General features: G+C 37.3%; 1 pseudogene; it reads left to right on the forward strand.

Annotated features, from left to right (window-relative positions):
• The first annotated feature begins 322 nt into the window (after window positions 1-322).
• On the forward strand, window positions 323-27,214 carry LOC124971595 (broad substrate specificity ATP-binding cassette transporter ABCG2-like; annotated as a pseudogene).
• Window positions 27,215-27,820: the final 606 nt, after the last annotated feature.

Here is a 27,820-nt window from a genome sequence, read left to right on the forward strand (position 1 = left end):
TAAAGGAGGTATCATTTCACATATTCACTGGCAATTGCCTTTTCATTTCCTATCATTGAATTGTGGTTGCATAATAAATCTCATTTCTCTTCCCCATGCATCTGGTGGGAAAGTTTAGAAAAGTACCTATCTGCTGGCAATTTAAATGCTGAAAAATAGAGGTCATAATGCTTACTCTGAAATCCGATGCTCCCGGACCAGCTGTGGCTCCCTATGGCTTGGTATTACCTTGAAGTTTTGATGCTGCTATTTATCCTTCACATTCCAAATAAAACACAGTGCAATTTTGTTTCCTCCTACCAGCCCTAGGGTTGAAGAGAAGATGGCATTTGACTCTTTGTCAGAAAAGGAGATTAAGAGACAGAGCATACCACTGAAGGAGCTGAGCCATGCTCAAACCTATGTGAAGGACTCTCCGGTAAGAAACATTACCCACGGAGCTATACCAGCCTTTCACAAAGAGGAGAAATGATGACAGATAGAATGGGGACCGTGGCATGTGTCTTGTTAATCATGTCATGGAGAAGCTGCTGAAAACTTTACTTTGTATATGGGCATGATGCTGTCCCAGCCCGGCCTTACACCCGTGTATCCCATGAGGAACATGGTGGCTTCCTGAGTAGGAGATCCTGAGATGAAACCCAAAGGGGATCTTCTCGTTGATTCTTATCTGAGAAGAAATGCTTCTTAACTCTGAGAGAAGTTTCATCCCTCTGAACTGAGTCAGTACTGATAATTGTCAACGTTCACGGTCAAACTCCTAAAGCTTCTTTCTACAACTCTCCATATACCATGGTCTGTAAGAGCCATGTGGCCTCGGAGGGTGATCCATAGAAAGTGAGCAGATTGCAGCATTGCCCAAGGGGCGAAAACAGGTCTCAAAATGTCAGAGGTCCAGATTGATTCGTCAGTGACTGGCAAACACAAGGAACTCTGTGGAAGTTTACCACTTGTCAGATACCTTTCCTTCTCCTTTTATTACACGTATGCATTTCCAAATATTGACCTGTGCATGATGGCACAGGCAGAACTCATCATGTGGTTTGCCTTCCTCTGTACCTGGAGCTTTTGATGTCTGCAGCTTCTGCAACAGTGACATTTCTCCAGAGCATCCTGAGAGTTCATGAGCATTCCACCCACACCAAACAACTTATCCACCTGACAGCCCAGAGGACTCTTGCAAGGACAGCATGTCAGAACAGATCGTAAGCATTGTTCAGAGGGAAGAAAAATCCACTCCCATCATTGCCTTAGCTCTGTGTTATGAATGAAGTCCTCACAATTTTGGGTTCTAGCATTTTCTGTGCTACTTCATTCTCTCAGCTATAGCAGGGTGAGTCAGAGAGTGAGCCTTTTTGATCTGGTGGAAAAGACTGGCATCTTGTGACTCAAGAGCCAAGGCTCTTTCTCTATTGATGACATTGAAGTAATGACTTGTGCCTCGATTGAGATCAAAAAGCAGTGCTGGGGATTGACAGGGTCTTCCATGCATCAGGAACAGCTCTCAGGGTTTCCCCTGATGAGTTAGTCAAACTGAGTGTGGGTCCTTGTTGGCCAATGGTGGCAAATAGCACAACCCTCTTGAAACCAAACAAAGTCCTCAAGCACTCAGGAAAGGGCATCTCAGAGATATTTCTTAGACCTCCTTCCTCATCCTTGAGTCCATGGTTCAGTTGCAGCAGCTAAGTGTCAGAGGTGGCTTGGGAGCTCACAGACTTCAGTGTCCCTTCACAGCCAAGCAGGCAATATGTTGGCCTCAAATAAATCCTCACCCTGAGAATGGTGGGAAATCAGACCCCGTTATCAATTGTTAACTTCCTCCATCGTCTATTGCCTGAATAGTTTGTTCCACGCAGTACCAGTAATATAAGGGTAGCTAAGTATGTCCCTTAAGCATTTCTTCACCCATTACCTTTGTAATTGGTAAGGCTTGCAGGGCTGACAACTCAGTGATGAATCCGACTCTGTGTGTGTGTGTGTGTGTGTGTGTGTCTATCTCCCATCTTAGGCAGTGCTACTCTGATGCAGGAAATATGACATCTTGTGTTTTTTATGATAAGTGTCTATGCGATTGAGTCCTAGGAGTTGGATCAGATATAATTACAGGCAGGAAAGGCTGAAACTGTGAATCAATTACAAGCCTGTGCAAAGTCTGTCACGACAGTGTGTTTGCGTGAGTCTGTCTGGGTCTCTGTATTTCTTAGAGGGAGAGAGTGTTTGGTCCTTCCTGTTGTGTGGGAGATGCTGGCGGCTCTTGCTGAGAGGAGCCTGAAGAGGCTGAGTCACCAGCCAGTGTTTTTCCTTCATTGATTCTGTGAGGGCGACTGTGCTAGGTGGGCCTTTTGATGTCTGGTTTCATAAAGCAGAGGTCTCTGACCTTTTCTAAGTAAGTATACTGCTTAAGATAGCTTTGCCCTCAGTATTTTCAAGACATGTGTCACAAGTCATAAAAAAAAATCCACAGGGTAATAATTATTAAAGGTCTGTTAGAAGCACAGACACAATCAATGTTGGCAAAATTATTCAGTGAGTGCCAGATATTGGATATTCCAGTTTTGATATTCATAGGCCTTTGCTGCAAATGCTCAGTTCTGCCGTTTTCTCGGGGAAGCAGCCACAGATATTTTTCATCAAGATAAAAAAATGAGGGTTGTTGTGTTCCCCAAAAAATGATTAGGAAGAAAAACAAAAAGACATGGCAGGAGAGATACTACTCTCAGGTCATCATTTGTTGGCCCCTGATAGAAAAGATTAGATATTTAAATATTTGGAGATGTCTCATGCTCACCTTCTGGACTCCAATACATCAACGTTTTGCTCATCACAGACATACCTGAGTCCGAACTTGGAAACAAGCTGTCTAAAGACAAAGCTGTGTCTTTTCAAGCCACTAATCTAAACCTCTCTATGGCTGTCCTGCGCTTGTGGCATAAGGCCTAGGCTCCATAGAAAGACTCTTTGAGGTGATGTGCGTGCCTGTCAATAGATACGGGTTTCAATGGAGTTAGCAGGAACTCTTTGTCCATGTCAACAGTGCTTTGGAAGAAATGTATAGTCTCTTTGGTGCTTGTTGCTGACGTCCATGCGTGATACCTGCTGAGAGAAAAACCAGATGGTAGAAAAGAGGTATCTGAATATGTCCATTCCACATTCCTTAGATGCACTCATTTTGTGACCTGGTCCCTGAGATCAATGCTCTTCCTTTACCCACTGTTGCCTCTTCATTATGATCATTGGCAATGCAACAGGGAGAGGGAAACCTAGGGGAGAAATGAGGAGGTGCAATTCCCATTTTGCTTCCTGATGCTGGCATTGCCACCCAACAAAGGCCCTTCACCCAGTAGTGACTTGTAGTTGATTTATGGGCAGGAAGGACCAGAGGAGATTTTCTTTTACCTTCAGGGCCACTGGGCATCGCACCTTCTCAGAAAGTTCAACTAGCAATGGCGTGCTGATGGCCCTTCTCCTCTCAAAACCTGAATCCCAGACCAGAGGTAGCCCCTCTTCCATAGGTTGCTTCCACTCAGACCAATATGTTTTTCATATTTTTCACTCTCCTCCCGCTATCTGGAAGCTACCTCAAATGCATTGGGAACACAACCAGATGCACCTCTTTTAAAGCAATACAATGAACTGAACACTGAAGTTGAAAGACATTGTGCAGTACAATCAATGATCCTGCTTTTACTGGTTTTCACATGAATCCCATTTCATCAGCTTTGGAAATGGCATGGGGGCTGCTTTTTCTGTGGGTTCTTAGGTCATTTTGTTCCAAGGGATAACCGTACAATGCAGTCCCAAAGGTATGGGAATTACACAATTTAAGCAGTGTTGGTTTACAACTGAATATTTTCACCTGGTATTTGCCTTTTGCGTAAAATGCTTATGAATCTACCTTTCCCTTTAATAAAAGCACTTGACAACCTGGGACCAGGGGAGAGGCTTTTTCTTCAAACTAAGAAAGGCTATCTCCAAAACAAACTGCTGTTAACATTAGGATTAGTGATGACAGACTAATCTTCCACCTAACATCAAAAGACCAGGAGGTCGACTCTGGCCACTCTTTTACTCAAGAACTACTAACATACAAATGATTTTAAAGCCTTTCCCATTAAGATGTGAGCTACTGGCATGCTCACTATGGCTAAAATATGTGTGCATTGCCAAGAATGGAGTGGCATTATTGTTTTCTACAAGTCAGTTCCTCTCCTTTACAGACTGGTCAAGTCACCTAATCAATCAAGGACAGTGAAAGGGGCTTACCTTGCAGAAAGAGATAATCCCAAGAAGGCCCATTGGCCATGCTCACCATTCCACAGACTCCACCCCAGCCCCCTAACAGCTTGTACCCTTTCACCAAGTAATTGACATGTTTAGTAAACATGCTGTTTTACCACTTGCCATTATCTAAGGGAACTCCAGGCCTAGAATCTTGCTCTCCTGTATAAATATGCAAAGCCACCACTTAGGCAATGTGGGAATCTAACTTCCTACTTAATATATTATGAAAGAAAGCATGGATGTTAATTGCAAGACTTCCCTTTCAAGTAAAGTGGCAAAATTCAGTGTTATAAGATATCTTAGAAAATGTGACATCTTACTTCTTTATCATCCTCAGCAGACTGTGTAGTTTGAGTGTGGAGGACTCCCCATAGTAACATTTGCCTTTCATAATCATTTGATTGTGAATCCTAACCTTGCAAACTCAGACGGGTTTTTCCAGGCATTTTTACAAGTACTGGATATGTGTGTAAACCCAAGGTCCTCTGAGAAATTGGGGATACATTAAAACAGCTTGGGTGATCACCAGCCTCTTCTCCTGCTGGAGAGGACCTATGGGGAAGGAGCCAGAGAATACAGTGACTAGGGAAGCTTATGACTTTTCCTGAGGAGATTTACTTACTTGTTTATCTTCAGACTGTGTTGGGTTTTTTTCATAGAATATGAACCAAATCATTATTTCTAGAGTTGTGGGGTGATCCCTGTCAACGCCATTCACAGTAAAATGCAGACAAATGGGAACTCGTACGGATGGGGTAATATGGCACGGATTTGATTGAAATGGCTCTTCGTGAACTTCACAAAATACACATGTGGGAAGAACAAATATTTGAAATCCAGACACGTTTGTTTACACCAAACCTTTACTTCAACTATTAGAACTTTCAAGGAGGATTCCTATGATGGGGGAAAGAAGAGATGAATGTGACACACATCCTTGTATGACACAATACACTGCTTTGTGGGGAATTCACAGACATGCAGGCAGGCCCTGTTGTCAAGCGATGGTGGAATATCCCATGGGCTGGAGAGTGTTACCTGAGTGCCTTGTCACTGGTTGCCCCAGTGTCCTGGGTGATTTTCCTTTCAGTGTCCTTGTGCAGAATTCCACCTCTGGTCAGCAGGTGGCACTTTTCTACACTCCTGTGATTCCTCAGAAGAAAGTTTGTGGGAATGCTTCTAGTACAGCATGGAGTATGCAATACAAACATACGTAAATCCATGCATGCATTGGAGTGACAAAGCAGCTTTTACCAAGTAAGGGAGACTGAAATGTAATGATCTGGAATGATGTTCGGTTTCGTGGGCAAAGTAAATTCAAGAATGACGTGCATTGGATAATATCATGTCTGGGAAAAGTGCCACTGAAATCAAGTAGATGCACCAGCGTGCCACCTTCTCCTTATCTGAGGTGGAGGGCTTCTCTGTGCATTGGTGTGGCCTGCACCCAGACCTGAGGGCTGCAGTGTCCTGGAGTTCCACCCTCTGATTTCTCATCCTGTGCAATGTTGTCTGCACTTCCCCTTCTGACCCAGGGCTGTGTTACAAGTGTTGGAGAGGAAGGGTGAGAGAAGGTGCTGTTTTGAAAGTCAGCTTTGTCGGACTCCGATCAAGGAGACTTATGACCTCTTCCTCAATTCTACAATTTTAATTGCTCTTTTTAATTTTAATTCGTTTTTATTCTGAATCAACTTATTGAGACTATAAAATATAAAGAATATTCTCTTAAAAATATAGCTCATTATAGTGTTCACTGCTAATATGTTTTTCTGCTTCCTACAGTTTTGCATGAATTCGTAGATAGTTACGTGCACATATTATACAAAAGTTTTAAATTCAGCATTATATTTGTGCACCTTTTCATGTAAATAAATACTTCGACACAGTTTTTTTGAATGTTTAAACCATTTTTTCTAATATTTGCCTTAAGAAATTTCTAGCAATAAGCAAATATATGACATGGAATGTGCATTTGTTTTTCTCAAATTTGTTTTCACAGTCCATAATTCTCTTGTTGTATTTGTGTATATTTTCCCATTTTTCTGCATAGAGTTTAGAAATATGTATTACAATAAATTTATATACTTTAGCACTTGTGTTATTGACTTCAAATTTTGTTTCATAAAATATTTTTCATAATAAACACATTATTTTTTATACATGCTTATATGCAACATATGATCTCATTGCATTTATAATACATAGTTTGGTGATCATCTGCACGTATCATTTTCTTCGAACAGTGATGATTTTTCAGGTTTGGAGTCCTATACTGCAGAGGACTTAGACAACTTGGCTATCAAATCACAGGTGTCACCTGCGGACACAGTAAAACTTGTAAATATCTGGTGAGTAAGTCACCTTAATTTTTCTCAGCAGGACTTCTAAACCTTTCTCACAAAATTCAGTTGACCAGCCAATCAGAAATAACTTGCTAACCTCCAACACACACACATATAGAAACACACACACACACACACACACACACACACACATCCCATATTCACATGAGTTTTTCTATTGATTCATATATCCAGGGACTGGGGAGATAGCTCAGTTGGTAGAGTGCTTGCCTTGTAAGCACAAGGTCCTGGGTTCGATCCCCAGCACCCAAAAAAAAAAAAATTCCCCTTCATATATCCAATGATGAATGCCTATGTACATTCCTGCGAATTTTTTCTAATTCAGACATTATTTTCATCTTCAAATATTCACTTTTTATCAAAGTTCTTGGGAGAAAATCTAAAATGATTTTTAAAATTAAAAAGAAAGAACATATAATGCATTACTATTCCAATAATCCAGGAATGTTACTATGAGTATTTAAGTCCACATACCCCAGAATATTAATCCCATTTAAACATATGCTTATATAAAATATCAAAGTCAATTTAAAAATGTCAGCCTCTTTTGATGTTTATCAATACTCAAATTTGCTTGTATTTTTATGGGTAAAACTCTTTTTAACAGTAGTATACATATGTATTAAAGTCATGATATTTATAGTCTCATTACAAAAAAATTGCATGCCTGATAGAAAACAAGATGAGCAAAGTACATTAAATAAAAATATTTAGCTGTTCCCTCACAATGTGCTTTGGTCCTGTAAATATACTCTTTTTCTTTAATAAAACATTTCTTTTTTCTTTTCTCAGTGCATCAGAGTTCCACATAACAGTTGGGTTCATTTTGACATAACTGTACATGCATGGAATTTAATTTGCTTCATTTCCATCCTTGGTACTCACTCTTTCCCTTTCCTCTTCCCTTTCCCTATTGCCAAAACTCTACCATGTTTATAATTAATTTTAATTGTTGATACACACACACACACACACGCACACACACACACACACAAAGGTAGAATTTACTGTGGTATGTTTATACATGTACTTAGCATCATTTTATCAAATTATATTGCATTTACTCACCTTTCCCTCCTCCCTCCCTCTATATCTCCTTCTTCTATTCTACTAAACTTTCCTCTATGATATCCAAGCAGCTCCATCCCCCTATTTTTCCTTACTTTCCTCTGTCTTCCATGTGTGAGAGAAAACATTTGACCCTTGATTTTCTGAGTGTGGCTTATTTCATTTAGCATGATGGTCTCCCATTATATTCACTTACAGGCAAATACCATAATTTTATTATTCTTTATGAGTAAGTAAAACTCCATTGTGTATGTATGTGTGTGTGTGTGTGTGTACATATATAGGTATATGAAACATTTTATTAATCCATGCACCTATTGATGGGCATCTGGGTGGCTTTCATATCTTGGCTATTTCGAGGTCCACTGTTATAAACATGGATTTGACTGTAACACCATAATATGCTGATTTTAGTACTTTGGGGTATATACTGAGGAGTGCATTAGCTAGGTCATATGTTGGGTACTCTCCAAGAATTTTGAGGAATCTGCATTGCTTTCCAAAGTGGTTGAACTAATTTTTAGTCCCACCAATAATGTATGATTGTACCTTTTTTCCCCACACCCTTGCCAGCATTTATTATTATTTGTATTTTTGATGACTGCCATTCTAATTGGAGTGAGATGAAATTTAAATGTAGTTTGGACTTGCATTTTCCTGATTACTAGAAATGTTGAACATTTTTTCATATATTTGTTGGCTATTTGTATTTCTTCTTTTGAGAAGTGTCTGTTTAGTTATTTTGTCCATTTATTAATTGGGTATTTTTTTGTGTTACATTATTTGACTTCTTTATATATTCTGGGCATTAGTCCCCTGTCATAGGAGTAGGTAGAAAAGATCTTTTCCAATTTTGTAGGTTCTCTCTTCATGTTTTTGTTTCCTTTGCCATGTAGAAACTTTTTAATTTGATGCCATCTCACTTATTGATTCTTGGTTTTGTGTCTTGAGCTTTAGGAGTCTCATTAATGAAGTCAGTGCCTGAGCCAATATGTTGGAGTGTTGACCTTGTGTTTTCTTCTAGCATTTCTTGTCTAATTCCTGGGTCTTTGTTCCCTTTGATTTGACTTTTTGTGTAGGGCAAGAGTTAGGGATCAAATTTCATTTTTCTTCATATGGATATCCATTTTTCCCAGTACCATTTGCTAAAGACACTATCTTTTCTCCAACATGCTTTTGACACCTTTGTCAACTATCAGATAACTACATATATGTATTATGGATTTGTCTCTGTGTCTTCTATTCTCTTCCATTGGTCTTCACTTCTAGTTTGGCGCCATGGTCATGCTGCTTTTTTTTTTTTTTACTATGGCTCTGTAGTATAATTTGATTTATGGTATTGTGGTGTCTTCCACATTGATATTCTTGCTCTTGACTGATTTGGCTATTGTGGTCTCTTACTCTTCCAAATGAATTTTAGAAACTGCTTTTTCTACTTCTGTGAAGAATGTCAATGATATTTTGATGCAGATTGCATTCAATCTGTATATTGCTTTTGGTAATATGGTCATTTTGACAGTATTAATTCTGTCTTTCCAAGAACATGGGAGTCTTTCTATCTTTAAGGTCTTCTTCAATTACTTCCTTCAGTGTTCTGTAGTTTTCACCTCCTTGGTTAGATATATTCCCAGGTATATATTTTTGAGGTAATTGTAAATGGGATAGCTTTCCTAATTTCATTTTTAGTATCTATGTTATTGAGTATCAGATGATTTATGTATATTGATCTTATATACTGTTACTTTGCTAAATTTGTTTTTTAGCTGTAGAACTGCTCTGGTGGAGATTTTCATGTCTTCTAAATAGAGGATGATATCATCAGTAACAGAAATAATTTAACTTCTTTTCCTATTTGAATCCCTTTAAATTCCTTCTACTACCTGATTCCTGTGGCAAGAGTTTCAAGAACTAGGTTAAGTAGGAGTGGTAAGAATGAATATTTTTATCTTACTCCTGTTTTTAGAGGAAATGCTTTCAGTTTTTCGGCATTCATTATGACATTGGCTGTGGGTTTGTTGTATATAGCCTTTACAATATCGAGGTATGTTCCTTCTTTTTTTAAATTTATTTTTATTGTAAAAAAATGGGATACATCTTGTTTCTCTGTACATGAACTAGAGGCATATCATTTGTGTAATCATACATTTAATAGGGTAATGATGTTTGATTCATTCTGTTATTTTTTCCTTCTCCCCACTTTTCCCACCCCTCTTTTCCCTCTATACACTCCCTCCTTCCTCCATTCTTGCCTCCCTCCCACCCCCCATTATGTATTATCATCTGTTTCTCAGCAAATCATTTGTCCTTTGGTATTTTGAGATTGGCTTAGCTCACTTAGCACAATATTCTCCAATTTCATCCATTTGCCTGCAAATGCTATAATTTTATTCTTCCTTATGGCTGAGTAATATTCCATTGTGTATATATACCATGGTTTCTTTATCCTTTCATCTATTGAAGGGCATCTAGGTTGGTTCCAAAATATGGCTATTGTGAATTGAGCAGTTATGAACATTGATGGGGCTGTATCACTGTAGTATGCTGATTTTAAGTCCTTTGGGTATAGGCCAAGGAGTGGGATAGCTGAGTCAAATGGTGGTTCCATTCCAAGTTTTCTAAGAAATCCCAACATTGCTTTCCAGAGTGGCTGCACTAATTTTGGAACCCCACCAACAATGTATGAGTGTACCTTTTCCCCACATCCTCACCAACACCTATCGTTGCTTGTATTCTTGATTATCACCATTCTAATTGGGATGAGATGGAATCTCAGGGTAGTTTTGATTTGCATTTCTCTTATTATTAGAGATGTTGAACATTTTTCATATATCTGTTGATTGCTTGTAGATCTCCTGTGAGGTGTCTGTTCATTTCCTTAATCCATTTGTTGATTGGGTTATTTGTATTCTTGGTGTAGAGTTTTTTGAGTTCTTTATAGATTCTGGAAATTAGTGCTCTATCTGAAGGATGAGTGGCAAAGATTTTCTCCCACTCTGTAGGCTCTTTCTTCACATTGCTGATAGTTTCCTTTGCTGAGAGAAAGCTTTTTAGTTTGAATCTATCCAAGTTGTTGATTCTTGCTGTTATTTCTTGTGCTATGGGAGTCCTGTTAAGGAAGTCTGATCCTAAGCCAACATGTTGAAGATTTGGAGCTACTTTTTCTTTTATAAGATGCAGGGTCTCTGGTCTGATTCCGAGGTCCTTGATCCATTTTGAGTTGATTTTTGTGCAGGGTGAGAAATAGGGGTATAATTTCATTCTGTTGCATATCGATTTCCAGTTTTCCCAGCACCATTTGTTGAAGAGGCTGTCTTTTCTCCATTGCATACTTTTGGCATCTTTGTCTAATAGGAGAAAATTGTATTGATTTGGTTTTGTGTCTGTGTCCTCTATTCTATACCATTCATCTACCTGTCTATTTTGGTGCCAACACCATGCCGTTTTTGTTACTATTGCTTTGTAGTATAGTTGAAGATCTGGTATTGCAATACCCCCTGCTTCACTCTTCCTGCTAAGGATTGCTTTAGCTATTCTGGGTTTCTTATTCTTCCAGAAGAATTTCATGATTGCTTGCTCTCTGTGAGGTATGTCATTGGGATTTTAATTGGAATTGCACTGAATCTGTATAGCACTTTTGGTAGTATGGCCATTTTGACAATATTAATTCTGCCTATCAAAGAACATGGGAGATCCTTCCCCCTTCTAAGGTTTTCTTTAATTTCTTTCTTTAGTATTCTGTAGTTCTCATTGTAGAGTTCATTCACCTCTTTTGTTAGATTGATTCCCAATTATTTTATTTTTTTTGAGGCTATTGTGAATGGGGTATTTTTCCTAACTTCTCTTTCTGAAGATTCATCATTTATGTATAAAAATGCATTAGATTTATGAGCATTGATCTTATTTTCTGCTACTTTACTGAATTCACTTATGAGTTCTAAAGCTTTTCTGGTGGAATTTCCTGGTTCCTCTAAATATATAATCATGTCATCAGTAAATAGGAATAGTTTGAGTTCTTCTTTTCCTATTCATATCCCTTTAATTTCTTTGGTCTGCCTAATTGACTGGCTAGAGTTTCAAGGACAATGTTGAATAGAAGTGGTGAAAGAGGGCATCCCTGCCTTGTTCCAGTTTTTAGGGGGAATGCTTTCAGTTTTTCACCATTTAGAATGATATTGGCCATGGGCTCAGCATAGATGGCCTTTACAATGTTAAGGAATGTTCCCACTATGCCTATTTTTTCTAGTATTTTGAGCATGAAGGGATGCTGTATTTTATCAAATGCTTTTTCTGCATCTATCTAAATAATCATTTGATTCTGAACTGTAAGTCTGTTGATATGGTGAATGACATTTATTGATTTCTGGATGTTGAACCACCCTTGCATCCCTGGGATAAAACCCACTTGATCATGGTGCACTATCTTTTAAATGTATTTTGTATGCAATTTGCTAAAATTTTGTTGAGAATTTTTGCATCAATGTTCATTGAAAATATTGGTCTGAAATTTTCTTTCCTCCATGTGTCTCTGTCTGGTTTAGGTACCAGGGTGGTATTGTTTTCATAGAATGAGTTTGGGAGGGTTCCCTCCTCTTCTATTTTATGGAATACTTTCAGAAGTATTGGAATGAGATAGTCTTTAAAGGTTTTGTAGAACTCTGCTGAGAACCCATCTGGTCCCAGACTATTCTTTGTTGGTAGACTTTTGATGACTCCTTCTATTTCATTACTTGAAATTCATCTATTTAAATTGTGTATGTCCACCTGGTTCAGTTTAGGTAATTCATATGTCTCTAGAAACCTGTTGATGTCTTCGAGATTTTCTATTTTGTTGGAGTATAGATTTTCAAAATAGCTTCTAAGTATGTTTTGTATTTCAATCGTGTCTGTTGTGATATTTCCTTGTTCATTATGAATTTTAGTAATTTGAGTTTTCTCTCTCTTTCTCTTTGTTAGTGTGGCTAAGGGTTTATCAATTTTCTTTATTTTTTCATAGAACCAACTATTTATTTTGTCAATTTTTTCGATTGTTTCTTTTGTTTCAATTTCGTTGGTTTCAGCTCTGTTTTTAACTATTTCCTGTCTTCTACTACTTTTGGTGTTGCTCTGTTCTTCTTTTTCTAGGGCTTTGAGCTATAGTGTTAGGTCGTTTATTTGTTGATTTTTTTCTTCTTTTATTGAATGTGCTCCATGAAATAAATTTTCTTCTAAGAACTGCTTTCATAGTGTCCCATAGATTTTTGATATGATGTTTCTTTGTTCACATATACCTCTAAGAATTTTTTATTTCCCCCCTGATGTCTTCTGTTATCCATTCATCATTCAATAGCCTATTATTTAATCTCCAGGTGTTGGAGTAGTTTGTTTTTTACTCACTCATTTATTTCTAATTTCAATCCATTATGATCTGATAGAATACAAGGTAGTGTCTCTGTCTTCTTGTATTTGCTAGCAGTACCTTGATGGCATAATATATGGCCTATTTTAGAGAAGGATCCATGTGCTACTGAGAAGAAAGTGTATTCACTCGTTGTTGGATGGTATATTCTATAAATGTCCATTAAGTCTAAATTATTGATTGTGTTTTTGAGATCTATGATTTCTTTGTTCAGTTTTTGTTTGGAACATCTGTTCAGTGGGGAGAGAGGTGTGTTAAAGTCACCTAGTATTATTATGTTGTGGTCTATTTGATTTCTGGAATTGAGAAGGATTTGTTTGATGTATATGGATGAGCCACTGGTTGGGGCATAGATATTTATGATTGTTATGTCTTGCTGATTTATGCTTTCCTTAAGCAGTATGAAATGTCCTTCTTTATGCCTTCTGACTAACTTTGGCTTGATGTCCATGTTATCTGATATGAGGACGGATACTCTGGCTTTTTTGCTGAGTTCATGTGCATGGTATGTTTTTTCCCATCCTTTCACCTTTAGTCTATAGGTTTCTTTTTCTATGAGATGAGTCTCTTGCAGGCAGCATACTGTTGGATCTTTCTTTTTAATTCAATCTGCCACTCTGTGTCTTTTGATTGATGAGTTCAGGTCATTAACATTCAAGGTTATTATTGAGATATTATTTGTATTCCCAGTCATTTGGCTCATTTTTTTTTTGACACGACTTGGTTTCTCCTTTATTTGGCTATTCCTTTAGGGTAGTTCCTCCCATTGCTGATTTACATTGTTGTTTTTCATCTCTTCCTCATGGAATAGTTTGCTGAGAATGTTCTATATTGTTGGCTTTCTTTTTGTAAATTCTTTTAGCTTTTGTTTATCATGGAAGGATTTTATTTTGTTGTCAAATCTGAAGGTAAGTTTTGCTGGGTATAAGATTCTTGGTTGGTATCCAGTTTCTTTCAGAGCTTGAAATATGTTGTTCCAGTCCCTTCTAGTTTTTAGGGTCTGGGTTGAAAAATTTGCTGATATCCATATTGATTTCCCCCTGAATGTAATTTGATTATTTTCTCTTGCAGCCTTTAAAATTCTGTCTTTATTTTATATGATAGGTATTTTCATAATAATGTGCCTTGGTGTGGGTCTATTGTAATTTTGTGTATTTGGAGTCCTATAAGCCTCTCGTACTTGATTTTCCATTTCATTCTTCAGATTTGGGAAATTTTCTGATATTATTTCATTGAATAGATTGTTCATTCCTTTGGTTTGTTTCTCTAAGCCTTCCTCAATCCCAATAAGTCTTAAATTTGTCCTTTTCATGATATCCCATAATTCTCGTAGATTTTGTTCATGATTTCTTACCATCTTCTCTGTTTGGTCAACTTTGTTTTCAAGATTAAATATTTTTTCTTCAACGTCTGAGGTTCTGTCTTCCAAGTGTTCTATCCTATTGGTTATGCTTTCTATGGAGTTTTTAATTTGGTTTATTGTTTCCTTCATTTCAAGGATTTCCGTTTGTTTGTTTTTTTTCAATATCTCTCTTTATTGAAATGATCTTTTGCTTCCTGCATTTGCTCTTTTAACTGTTGATTGGTGCAATCATTCAAAGCCTGCATTCGCTCTTTCATCTCATCATTTGCTTCTCTGATCATTTTAATTATGTACATTCTGAACTCCCTTTCTGACATTTCTTCTGCCATGCTGTCATTGGATTTTATTGATGTATCATCTAGGTTTGTTTGGGACATTTTCTTCCCTTGTTTTCTCATATTGTTCAGGTATCTACCCCTGTAGTAGTGAAACTCTATTGACTTATAATGTCCCTGAAGATTTCTAGTATATCCCCTCTTATCCTTCAGTAGCCTGAAGTCTTGGAGGAACTTGATAATGCAGTGCTCCACAAGGAAGCTGCCCCTCTAGGGGTGGTGGCCTTCAGGTGGTGTATATTCCCTGCTGGTGGGCAGAGGCGCCTCCACTTGTTGACCAATGGTCAGCTAAAAGGGGGACTAGACTGCAGGCTGGGGCATGGCTGGTCTGGGCCTGTGTCTCTGGTTCTACCACCCTGTTTGGAAGCCTCGCCCGGCAGGGAAGACTCACACGGTGGGGAAGTCTCGCTGGCAGCTCTCCTCTGAGAAGTTTCCTTCCGGCCAGAACTATTACCTGGGCTGGACCTCCTCTGGGACATTCACAGGGGTCCGGACCTACCTCCTAGGCTAGGGAGCCTCGCCCTGCGAGTGAGTCTCTCCCTGGGCAGCCCACCTCTGCGATGTTCCCTGGGGTCCAGAACTAATGCCTGGGCTGCGGAGCTTTCTCTGCACCAAAGCCTCTCGCTGGTGGCACCTCCTCTGAGAATCTGCCTGTGGTCTGTTCCTGCTGCCGGTCTTGGTACCCTCGCTCTGCTCCATAGCCTCTTGATGCACAGCCCCTCCTCTACAATGCTCCCAGTTGTCCAGGTTTCTTGCTCCAGTGTGGGAGTCTCACTGGGCAACTGTACTCCACAATGTTCCCTGCATTCCGGGACTACCACCCCATCCAGGTAGCCTTGCCCAGTTGGAGAGACTCACCTGGTGGCTCTGAGCTGGTCCAAAGTCTTTTGGTACCTCTTTTTGAATCCTGAGTCCCTCTCTTCCCATTCAGGTCAGAAACTGAGCATCCTGTGCCATGCAGAATGGAGAAGCCAGAGGACCAGAGAGCAGTTGTAGCTACTTCAGTGTAGAAACTCCATGGGAGTGGGCAGTGCCAAGAAGGGTACCCCAGGAACTTTATTGGAGTTTTTGAGGTATGTTCCTTCTATCCCTAGTTTCCCTAGTGCTTTCAACGTGAACAAGTGTGGAATGTTATCAAATACTTTTTCTGCATCTATTAAGATGATGATATTCTTGTCCTTAATTTTATTTTTGTGGTGAATTGCATTTATTAATTTGCATAAATTTGAAACAACTTTGCACCCTTTTTGATGAAATCCACTTGATTATGGTGCACTATGTTCTTAATGGGCTTTTGAATGTGATTTGCCAAGATATTATTGAGGATTTTTGCACCCATATTCATCAGGAGTACTAGCCTGAAGTTTTCTTTCCTTGACGTACCTTATTTTGCTATGAGGGTGATACTGGCTTCATAGAATGAATTTGGCAGTGTTCCCTCCTTTTCTATTTCATGGAATAGTTTGAGGAGCATTTGCATTAGTTCTTCTTAAAGGTGTGATAGAACTGAGTTAAGAATTTGCCTGATCTTGTGTTTTTCTTTTTTGGGAGGATTTTAATAGCTGCTTCAATCTCATTTTTTTCAAGTTTTCTACATCTTCATGGTTCAATTTTGGTAGGTCATATATCTCTAGGAATTTTTCAATATCTTCAAGATATTCTAGCTTATCCAAGCATAAATTTTCCAAGTGGTTTTTAATGATCCTCTGGATTTCAGAAGTATCTGTGGTGATATCTCTTTTTTCATGTCTTATTTTGTTGATTTGTGTTTCTCTCTTTATTTTGGTTATTTTGGCTAAGGGTTTATCAATATTATTTATATTTTCAAAGAACCAACACTTTCACAGAAGCTTTGTATTGTTTTATTTTCAATTTCATTAATTTAAGCTCTGATCTTGATTATTTTCTGTCTTCTGCTGATTTGGCTATCATTTTGTTCTTCTAGGGACTTGAAGTGTAAAAATAGATAATTTATTTGGTATATTCCTATTTATTTAATGTAGAAAGTCAGTGCTATAAACTTTTCTCTTAGAATTGCTTTTATACTGTCCAGGAGATTTTGATGTGTTGTATTTATATTCTTATTTGTTTCTAAGAAGTTTTAAAGTGTCTCCCCTACTTTATTCTGTGGTCCATTCCTCATTCAAAAGTGTATTATTTATTCTTCAGGTGTTAGAATTTTTTTCTCATTTTTATCTTGTTGTTAACTTCTAATTTCATTTCATTGTGATCTGATAAGATGCAAGCAATTATCTCCATTTTTTACTCTTTGCTAAGTTTAGCTTTGTGCCTTAAAATATTATCTATTTTAGCAAAAGTTCTATGTACCACTAAGAAAGTGAATTCCGGTGTTGATGAATGAAATATTATATAGATATCTGTTAGATCCAGTCAATTAATAGTATTCTTTTCTTCTGAAGATTCTTAGTTTATGTCTGAATGACCTATGTAATGTTGAGAGATGTGTGCTGAAATCACCAAATATTATTGCATTATTGTCAATTGAAGTTTTTATATTGAGAAGTCTTTGTTTTAGGCTTATAAGTACACTGTTCTTTGCAGCATAAACATTTACAATTATTATATCTCATTTTTGGGTGAATCCCTTAACCATTATGAAGTGACCTCTTTATTCTGATTAATTTTGGCTTGAAGTCTGTTTTATCTGTTATTAGAGTAGCTATCCCTGCTTACTTTAGTTCCCATTTGTATGACCTATCTTTTTCAATCCTTTCACCTTCAGTATGTGGATGTCTTTGTACAATTAATCTCTTAAAAACAACAGATGTTTGGGTCTTGTTTTTAATCCCATATATCCATCTGTGTCTTCAGATGGAAGAGTTTAGACGACTCACATTCAATGTTATTAAAGAGAGGTGAATTCTTTTTATCTCCTGCCATTTTTATCTATTTCTAATGCTAAATTCTAACTCGTTTCTCCTTTAATTGACTATTATTTTCGTACAACTAATCACTCTACTCTTTCATTTTTACTGTACATCTTTTTCTGCATGAAATATTTTATTGAGTATTTTGTAGTGCAGGTGTAACGGTTGTCAATTCTTTTAGTTTCTGCTTATCATGGAAGTTTTTTTATCTTTAATGCTAAAAGATAGCTTTGATGGATAGAATAATCTTGGTTGACACCCATTTTCTTTCAGTGATAGGTATATATTATTTCAAGCCCTTCTGGGTTTTAGAATCTGAGCTTTGAAATCTGAATTGGGTTACCTGTAAATGTGACCTGCCATTTTTCTCTTTCAGCTTTTGATATTCTACTCTTATTCTGTATATTATTCTTTTTGGGTTTCTATATGCTCATATTTGGATTTCCATCTCATTCCCATGATTTCAGAATTTTACTAATATCATTTCATTGAAAAGATTGTGTGTTTCTTGGTTTGTATTTCAGAGCCTTCTACCCACTGATTCTTAAATTTGATCTCCTAATGTTATCCCAGATTTCTTGAATATTCTGGTTATGGTCTATTAACATCTTTTCTTTGATGTTGACTCTATTTTCATGATTATATACTTTGTCTTGACAGACTGAGAACCTGTTTTCAAAATGTTCTAATCTTTTGGTGATACTTTCCATTGAATTTGTAATTTGATTTATTGAGTATTTCATTTCCAGAATTTCCATTCGATTCTTTTTCAGAATTCCTTTTTATTGCAATGATCTTTCACTTCCTTTCACTTCCTGTATTTTCTAAGTTCATTGTTTAAATCTTCTTTTAGCTCACTGAACATTTTAACTATGAACTTTCTAAATTCTTTCTCTGATATTTGCTCCACTTTGGTGTCAATTGTATCAGTTGTTAAAGTGTTGTAGATTGTTTGGGTGGTTTGTTCCGTTGTTTTTTTCATGCTGTTTATATGTCTATATATCTTTTGGAATGATTAGCTCTTCTAGTTTTATGCAAGGAAAAAATATTGAGCTTTGTCTTTTCTGAGGATCCCTGGGATGGGCAAATATTCCAGGTATTGATATTTTCACTCAATATTTGTCCTTTGCTATACCCAATATCAGCAACACTTTGAGAGAAGATACTAAACTCTGTTTACTACAATCACTTTGATGCCAAGCCACTTAATAACCTTATAAAAAACAAAAACTTGTTGATAGTGTTTTCCACAGTTCCTCTTATCCAGGTATAAACTTCTCGTATGTTTTGGGATAGGTTGAAAAATTAGTTATTATAGATAGCAAAATTGTCATTACGTTACATAGAAACTGAAAAGGGAAGGAGAGAAAAATTGGATAAAAGATGAGAGAAAAAATAGAAAACATAATAAGTTCAAGGTTCAGAGAAGAAAAGGAAGGATGGGGCAGCATTTGAGGCAGTATTAGGTAATGTAAAATGGAAAACTGGACCTAAAAAGAGCTAGTGTAAACCTGAACTAGGAAAACAAAGACAGAGTAAATGATTCCAATTAATGCTTTAAAATATTAGAATAAATAAAATCAGATGGATTGAGGGCACAGTATTAAACAACAGGGAAACTATTTAATCAAAGAGTAATATATATGATCAAAGTTCTCATCATACTTGGCTGTTTATTGTACACCATGCCAAAGTGAAGAAAATTCGTATTGAAAATTCATGGTTTGAATTTCATCAAAATTTGGGTCCTTTAGAAGATGTCCATCTCTCTTCTTCAGCTTTGGATCCCTCTGAGGTGCTGGGACAAAGCCCTGATTCCTATGGAATTCCCAGCAGCTGGTTTGCTTTGTCAGTCTAGGACTCTGAGGTTGAATGCTGTTTTAGTCAGTTATTCTGCTACTACGAATAAAGGATCTGACCAACACAATTTCAGAGAAAGAAAAGTTTATCTGAGGGCTTACACTTTCAGAGATCTTAGTCCACAGAAGGTCGGCTCCATTCCTCTGTGTTCCAGGTGACCCAAGACATCATGGTGGAATGAGTGTGGCAGAGGGAAGCAGCTGAAATGTTGATTAGGAAGCAGAGAGAGACTCCACTTGCATATATATATATATATATATATATATATATATATATATATACACACACACCCTAAAGTCCTGCCCCAATTCCCATCTCCTTTAGTCACACCCTACCTACCTCCAGTTACCACTCAGTTAATCCCATCAGGGATCAATTCACTGATTAGGTTAAGAATCTCAAAACCCAATCATTTCTCCACTGAACCTTCTTGCATTGTCTCATACATGAGGTTTTAGGGGACACCTCACATCCAAACCATAATAGATTCTCTGAGGAGGGTGCTATGCTGTGTCTGCTGGCTGTTTCTATTGTGTGAAGGAGAATAGGATGGAGGGTTCAGGACTGTTGCTCTGACTGTAGTAGAATGTTGCACACTTCCTCCCCTCTATAGGGACCTCTACCACGTAGCTTAAGGCCTAGTTGCTATATGCAAGTGCGGGATCTATGACTGTGGGCTCTCTCTGAGTGATTTGTGGTATGGAAGCATTTTCTCCTGATCATTGCAGGTCACTGGGGCATTGTCCTTATGACTGGGAAAGACTCAGCTGGTATATTTTATCCAAGCTCTTACTGTCTGTGGTTGTGAATTGGGGGTACCATTCCCCTCCCTTTATTGGGGCAGAGTTCTTCTGGCTGTATTGGAGCTCCCACTGCCCACAACTGTGGATTGCAGGTGTCACTCTCCCTGTGCTGCCTGGTACAGAGAAAGTTGCCTTTGAGATCTAAGTGCCTACAACTGTGAATCATGGGTGTCCTCTCTATATCTCCTTGAGCTCCTGAGGAGGTTTTGAGGAGTGCTGGATTAGGCTAGCACTTCCCAGGAGTGACTAGCTTCAGGCCTGCTCCACTGTACTTTCCTTGTCTGCAGTGACAGGGAGGGAGTTTCAGTAACATTCAGGTAGCAGTGATCCCTCTACAAGTTCCTTCTAGATGGATTATTGAGGCATCCCACTGCAGAGGTATTCCCTCTGCTTTTATTTGTTGCTATCTGAAACAGAGAGTTTCTGTGTTGACTTAATATCTTTTTTTTTTTTTTTTTTTTTTTTTTTTTTGCGGTACTGGGATTGAACCCAGGGCCTTGTGCTTGCGAGGCAAACACTCTACCAACTGAGCTATATCCCCAGCCTGACTTAATATCTTTTAGGGAGGCTGTATAGCTGTGGAATCTGCAAAATGGCTGCCATTTCTGGCATGAATTTCAGTCCACAATTTGGGATAAACTGCTTATTCTCCTTCACTGATTTTGTAGTTTTTTTCTTTCTTTTTTCCTTTTTTTTTTTGTAACAGGTAGTGAACCCAGGGGTGCTTAAACACTGAGCCACATCCCCAGCCCTTTTTTATATTTTATTAGTGACAGGATCTCACTGAGTTGCTTAGGATTTTGCTAAATTGCTGAAGCTGGCTTTGAACTCGTGATCTGTCTTTGAATCTTTGAACTGATTCAACCTCCTGAGATGCTGGGATTATAGGTGTGAGCTGACTTTGTTGCTCTTGTCACATTTTTATTTGGTCTGTTTTCTTTTCAACTGTTGTTAAGAAAGTGAGCCTACGTAATTTTCCTCTCCTCTTTATTGCCTCTATACTCTTACCCAACCCAGGTGTGGGTTCAGGTTTAAGGAATTCTATCCTTATTTTTCTGCTCCAGTAACCAAACTTCAATTCTCTCTAAATCTCAGAATGTCCAACATTGAGTTTGTCACTCAACTCTGGTTCTTTTGCTTTTCTTTTGCTGCCTGCCTCCTTTCTGGACTGTGGAGGGATCAGGGCTTACTACCTAGATCTGCTCTACCATATTCCTCTCCTATTTCTTATACTATGTTCAAATTTTCTGATTTTCTGTATCTCTATGATTCTTTTGCTGTCCAGTGTTGAATTTCAGTGAATTCCCTTAGTCATTGACCTTTCTAAGTATCAGTGTTCCAGTTTTTTAAATCTCAAGCTGAGGAACTGCAGGGAAGTGTACCCTTCCTATACTCTGCCATCTTTCCTCCATCATTATAATCTTGAAGATATCTTTTCATATTTTGTATTAATAGGAATACCTCTTTATTCTTATAGGGACAGATAAATAAATATGGATAACAACCTGAAAGGGAAATAAAGGTATAAAATTATTGATACTCTTTTCCACACCTGTACCAGTGCTATACTCATAGAACATTGAACACCAGGCTAACTTTAAAAAAAAATTCTCTGAAGACCATGGGTATAAAAATGTAATCAATATGTCATTTTAGAATCAAATAAAACACTATCTGAAAAGTGTGAAAATAATAAGTTTATGACAAAAGGGAAATACTATAGCTAGTAACTTTGAAATCCACAGCATCATAGTCAATTTTAGATTATCAATAAATAAATTTATCAAATTGAATGGTTTATTTTTAAAGTCTCTTTTAACATCTATTCTATGATATTTACTCTTTTTTAAGAGTGAAATAACTAGATGAAAATGAATGTATCTCCAATTAACAACGATGTGTTTTGGAGGAGCTATTTTGCAAGCTGTATTTTGTTAAATTCATTCTTAAGTAATGACTTAACTTCTGAAGTGAAAAGAAACACAATCCTCAGCAAGGATGAGGATACTTTTCTTGATATAAATCCTGTCATACCATTACCCAGAGGCAATGATTCATTTACCACAATGCTCCTTCCCTAAAATTACTAGCTATTTAGTTGAGTTTCTTATAAGCAGTAGGATTTATAATTTCAAAGCCTCCAACAAATAATTTTCAAAAAGTATGAGGTGAAAGTTCCCTTTATCAAAATAAAGCCACAATTTATAAAAAAGCTCTCATAAAGAAAATACTTCCTTGCTTCTCCTTGCACCTTTCCATCTTCAGACTAATTTTAGCATAAATTTTCAGAAAAGCATTTATACAAAAACTTTTAAGGTTTCATTGGGTCCATTATGAATTTTTAGAATAATTGGATAAAGTTTTGTATTTTTAAATTTTTTTCCCTTATGATTCTCACTGATTACTGATATTTCTTCAGAGGGTTCATTATTGGAGAAGGGTTGCTTTTACATAGTATTTAAATGGCAACTATTACAAACAAAACTAATGATATTGTCCTCAGTTTTCTAATTAGGAATAAAAAATTAGAGTTGGTTCTTGTTTTCCTAATTGTAACATATTATCATAAATATAGATACACACATTCAAATGGCAAAATTTTCAGTATTAAAGTTCTGAGTCCTAATATTTCCCTAAAAAATCAACCACAAAAACCTATTCATCAAGTATACAACATCAAGTGCTATCTCCCACATAGAAAAGGAAAGGCAAGAGCTTGGGCAAAAAGTTACATAGATTTCATGAATCATTTTAAGGCATTAAGACTAGAGTGAATACTCTCCGTTTTGAAGGTCATTACTCTACAAAACTTTGGTTGTTTCCTCAGTCCGGGAGGGCATCTTACTTCCAAAGATGCTCTTTTAACCCTCCAGGTTCTATTACTCTGCCACAGATGAAGCATTTTGTATATCCTATAACTTTAATATCACATACAGTGTTCTGGGTTAAAAGGTAGAAGGTAACTTCTTATCCTAAATGTGAGACCTCCTTAATTACCAGTAACCAGGTTTGTGAACAACATGTATGTTTCTGAACATGTTGATTTCCTTGTATTGTGCCCAAGGATAAAAGATTTCTTGTGTTCACAAAATAAGTCAGCGCACTGTAGTTTATCATAACAACAATTAAATGGGATATAACCAATGTACTATGTATGGGACAGACTGACAAATCTCTAGTTAGGTCAATAATGATGTTACTTACCAGTTAAAAAAACTGATGGGGATCTGAATGCACTAACAGAAAAAAATCATAGGTTTAAAAATATAGGCTAGAGCCCAATACAGTACAAATGATTCAGTTTATGTTAAAAATACACACTGATAACAATGCTACATATGCTTAACATAAAAATGACAATGTCTTGAACAGTAAACAGAAACCTGATGACATGAGATATGAGAGGAACAAGGATAGAAAGGAATGGTAAAGGTAAGATTGACTCTCCCTATCATATTATAAAAGATTATGGGGATAATGCATTTACATGTACATATGCACTTAAGTATTACTTTATGGACACTTTATGAAGATATGAAATAAAATACATAATGTAAGTGAACAAAAACAAATCAAAAACCAAAATGGTACCATACAAAAGAGAATATAAAGTAATTATCTTTGAAATTGTCTTAGATTGAAAATTATCAATGTAATGTTATATACCTAACCACATAAGAAATGTGAAACTGGAGTACCAGGAGAGAGCTTGGAGAAGTACAATGTTCAAAGGAACAAAATAATGAACGATATTGAGTGGAATATTGAAGATGTGCTAACCCCCAAAGCATAACATTTATACACACATACACAAATACAAACACACAACCCAGCGCACGCATACACACACACACACACACACACACACACACACACACACACACTTGTACCTATCATTGTGAAATTCCTAGAAATCAAAGATAAAGGAAGAAATTTAGAAGAGACAAAATGAATACCAAACAATGAACAATTCTCTACCCTTTTTTTTAAGTCAGAAAGAAGTTATAGCTTTATTTTGCTGCCAAAAGAGGCAAATAAAAAGCAATGAGTTATCAGAGACACCAGTAGTAGAAGCAGCATCATGTACTCTTAGGTCTAGAAAAAGCACAGGGAAGATTTGGTGATTCTAAAACTTGATGAACTTGGAGGAGGGGATACTCGGATCTTGGACACAGACTTCTGAGGAATTAGGGTTACTTAGCCAAAGTTTCTATAGATCACCGCAGGGACCCCTCAAACTTGAGACACCATACTTATGGTTATAGTTATCTATTCACTGCTAATACCAGAGCACTAGAATCTGTGAAGAGACCACTCTAAAAGCTTAGACCAAGAGCTCAGAGGAGGGAGAGTTAAACAGTACAGTGTAGCTGGTCTTTCTGAGGAGACTAGGTATGGAGAGTCCTTGGAATTTGAACATGAACCATATTATGGATTATTTGTCCTTATTGAGATCACCTAGCTTTTTATTTATTTTAAAAAGCATTTACTTATAAAACCTCTAACAGGACAAGAGATAGAGAAGTCATAAGTAAGTCTTTTAGACACTGTGCATTTCTTCTGAAACATAATAATCAGAAATAACTATAAAGTCAACAATGCTCACATCCTAAAATGCAAAAAACAAAAATCAGAAGCATTGCTAAGGAGTGTGTGTCTTATCCTTATGTATAAATTAAGAGTCATTTGCAGATTTAAATTACTGTTGTGATGGGAGGAAATTTGAACTTTACTGAGAATGTTTATTAATTCATACATCAGCTACACAGGATGACATGAAATCATGGGTGCCACCTGCAGACCACAGTAAAATATTTGCACATTTATGTAGGGAACAAAAGGGAAGAAAAGAAAATATTTACAGTGAAGAATTCTCTTTAAGTGTGAGTGCTTCTCTTAATACCACCCTTTCAGTGAAACATGTCAAAGACTTGGTAATGGGCACTGGAGATTACTGAGGGTGCTTCTAGTGGAATGCTGAACATTGGCTAATGGACCCTCCAGGAATTATCTCATTCTCTTGGGATATAGCCATTTCATTGGTTTTGACTGATTAGACTACTATACCACTCTCTAAGAGACAGATGTAAACATGTAGAAAACTGATTGCAACACTGGTGCTTCCACTCCATAGTCATGAAAATCATTCCTATTCTTTCCAATGTACATTTTATTCTATTGAAAATATTCTGGAAATTCAATTTCCAATTTGAGAAGTGTTTAATAGTCTGCTGCTTCCCTCATTAATTATTAAGACAAATAATAACTTAGACAAGTGTTCATTCAACGATAACAGGAGAATCCCAGCATGACAGAGAAGCCTGTGAGATTTGGTGCTGACAGGCAGGCAACAAAAACAAAAAGTGACAGACTATGTCAAACTAAAAAGCTTCTGTATGGCAAAGAAAGCAACAGATCAAAGGGGAAACCTAGAAAGGAGGAAAGATTTGCAAACTATACATCTGACAAAGGGCTAATAGCCAGAATATTTAAAGAACACAAATAACTCACACACACACACACATACACGCACACAAATAACACAGCCTCTTCACTGCCAGAGCCACAGTTCACTGAATGCTGTCCCTGATCCGTATGGGGGACCCAGTGCCTTCCCAGGCATAAACCCTCCAGATACCCTCCATTATTGTCCAGGTTTTTATTCCAATATCACAAATAAACACCAACAACTTCATTGGGACAACCTCCAATGACCTGAAGACATTTACCAATACATAGCATTTGCTATGAAGGTAAAGTGAAGAGTGGGTTTCTATTTGGCTGAAAACCAATTGAGAAAGAAACAGTACTAATTATCAATGGAACCACGAATGCTGTCCTTAATGTCATTCTGGTGATCCACAAATGGAAGCAAATCTTCATTTCTAGATGTCTTAGCTGCAAGTAAAGATTCACATGTGTCATCTGGAGATGATTTTAAATAAGATGATGTCATCATGGGCAAACTGATAGAGAAAATTTACAGCTTAAAGTAACTCTTTGGCTTCCAATAACTATGATGAATCATGAAAAAATGAGCATATATACATGGCTATTATAGAGTTAGGGCTGGGTAAATTGGCAGATTCTGAGGTTGGAACTCATTTTATCCATACTGTGTCTGGGGGAAAAAGAAAAAAGACTAGTATAGGAATGGAACTTATCACTGATCTGTCCATCATTTTTCTGGATGATCTGACAACTGGTTAAGATTGAACTTTATGCACCCTTTTTGTTCTTGAAAAGAAAGTCTAAAAAGGAACAAAGAATCATCTTCTCCATTCATCAATCTTGGCATCCCTTCTTCAAGTTGTTTGGTTACCTCACCTTATTGGTCTCAGGAAAACTAATGTTCCTTAGGCCTCTCAGGAGGTTTTGGGGCATTTTGTTTCAGTTATTTACCACTGTGAGCTCTGTAACCATGTTTGGACTTCTTCCTGGATGTCATTAATAAAGACTCCTCTGCTGGGATACTAAGCAAAGAGGAAGAAGTCCATTAAGAAAATGAGAATGAAGAAATTTCCAAGAGAGGTATGCCACGTGTAAAAAAATGTAGTTGAATTTTATGACAATTCCTTCAAAAGAGAAACAAAAGCTGAGTTAGAGCAACTCTCAGGAGGTCACAAAATGAAGAGGAAGATGTTCTAGGAGATCACCTATTTCACCTCCTTCTGGCATAAATTCAGATAGGTTATAAGACATTCATTCAAAAACTTAATGGGGATCCTTAAAAGTTTACTGCAGGGGAGGGAAGGTGGCAGATTAGAAGACAGGTATATTCTCCAGTTGCTACTGCACAGCTCTGTGATTCAAGCAGCAGTAGTATTGCTTTTCCATAAGTTGGGTATTATGGTTTAAATATTAGATGTTCCCCAAAAGCACATGTGTGAGGCAATGTAAGAAAGTTTAGAGGTGAAATAATTGGGTTATTCGAGGTTAATCTAATCAGTAGATTAGTCTCCTTATAGGGACTAACTTGGTGGTTATCTGTAAGCAGGTAGGGTATGACTGGAGGAGGTGATAACTGTGGACATGCCTTTGGAGTTTATATTTTGTCCTTGTTGAGCAGAACTCTCTCTCTGCTTCCCAATGCCATGTTCCCAGCTACTTTCCTCTGCCACACCCTTCCACCATGATGTTCTGCCTTACCTTAAGCCCCAAGGAATGGAGCTAGCTGTCTACAGACTGAGACCTCTGAAACCATGAGCCCCCAAATAAACTTTTATTTGCTGTTGTGATAAAAAAAGCACGTTCTTTTCACCTTTTTTATCACAAGGGCAAAAATAGCTTATTAAAACACTGGGTGATTGAGGGAATTTACAGAAATTCAATATTGGAGAGTAAAATAATCATAGAGTCACAGAAACTCAAAAACACTGAATACAGAATAAGAAATAATATATTAGAGAAGTGCCAGCTCTGTGGACAGTGGCAGCATCAGTGCCACCAAATCACTGCAGAGGG

The sequence above is a fragment of the Sciurus carolinensis genome, chromosome X (genome assembly GCF_902686445.1).
Source record: "Sciurus carolinensis chromosome X, mSciCar1.2, whole genome shotgun sequence".
Taxonomy (NCBI): domain Eukaryota; kingdom Metazoa; phylum Chordata; class Mammalia; order Rodentia; family Sciuridae; genus Sciurus; species Sciurus carolinensis.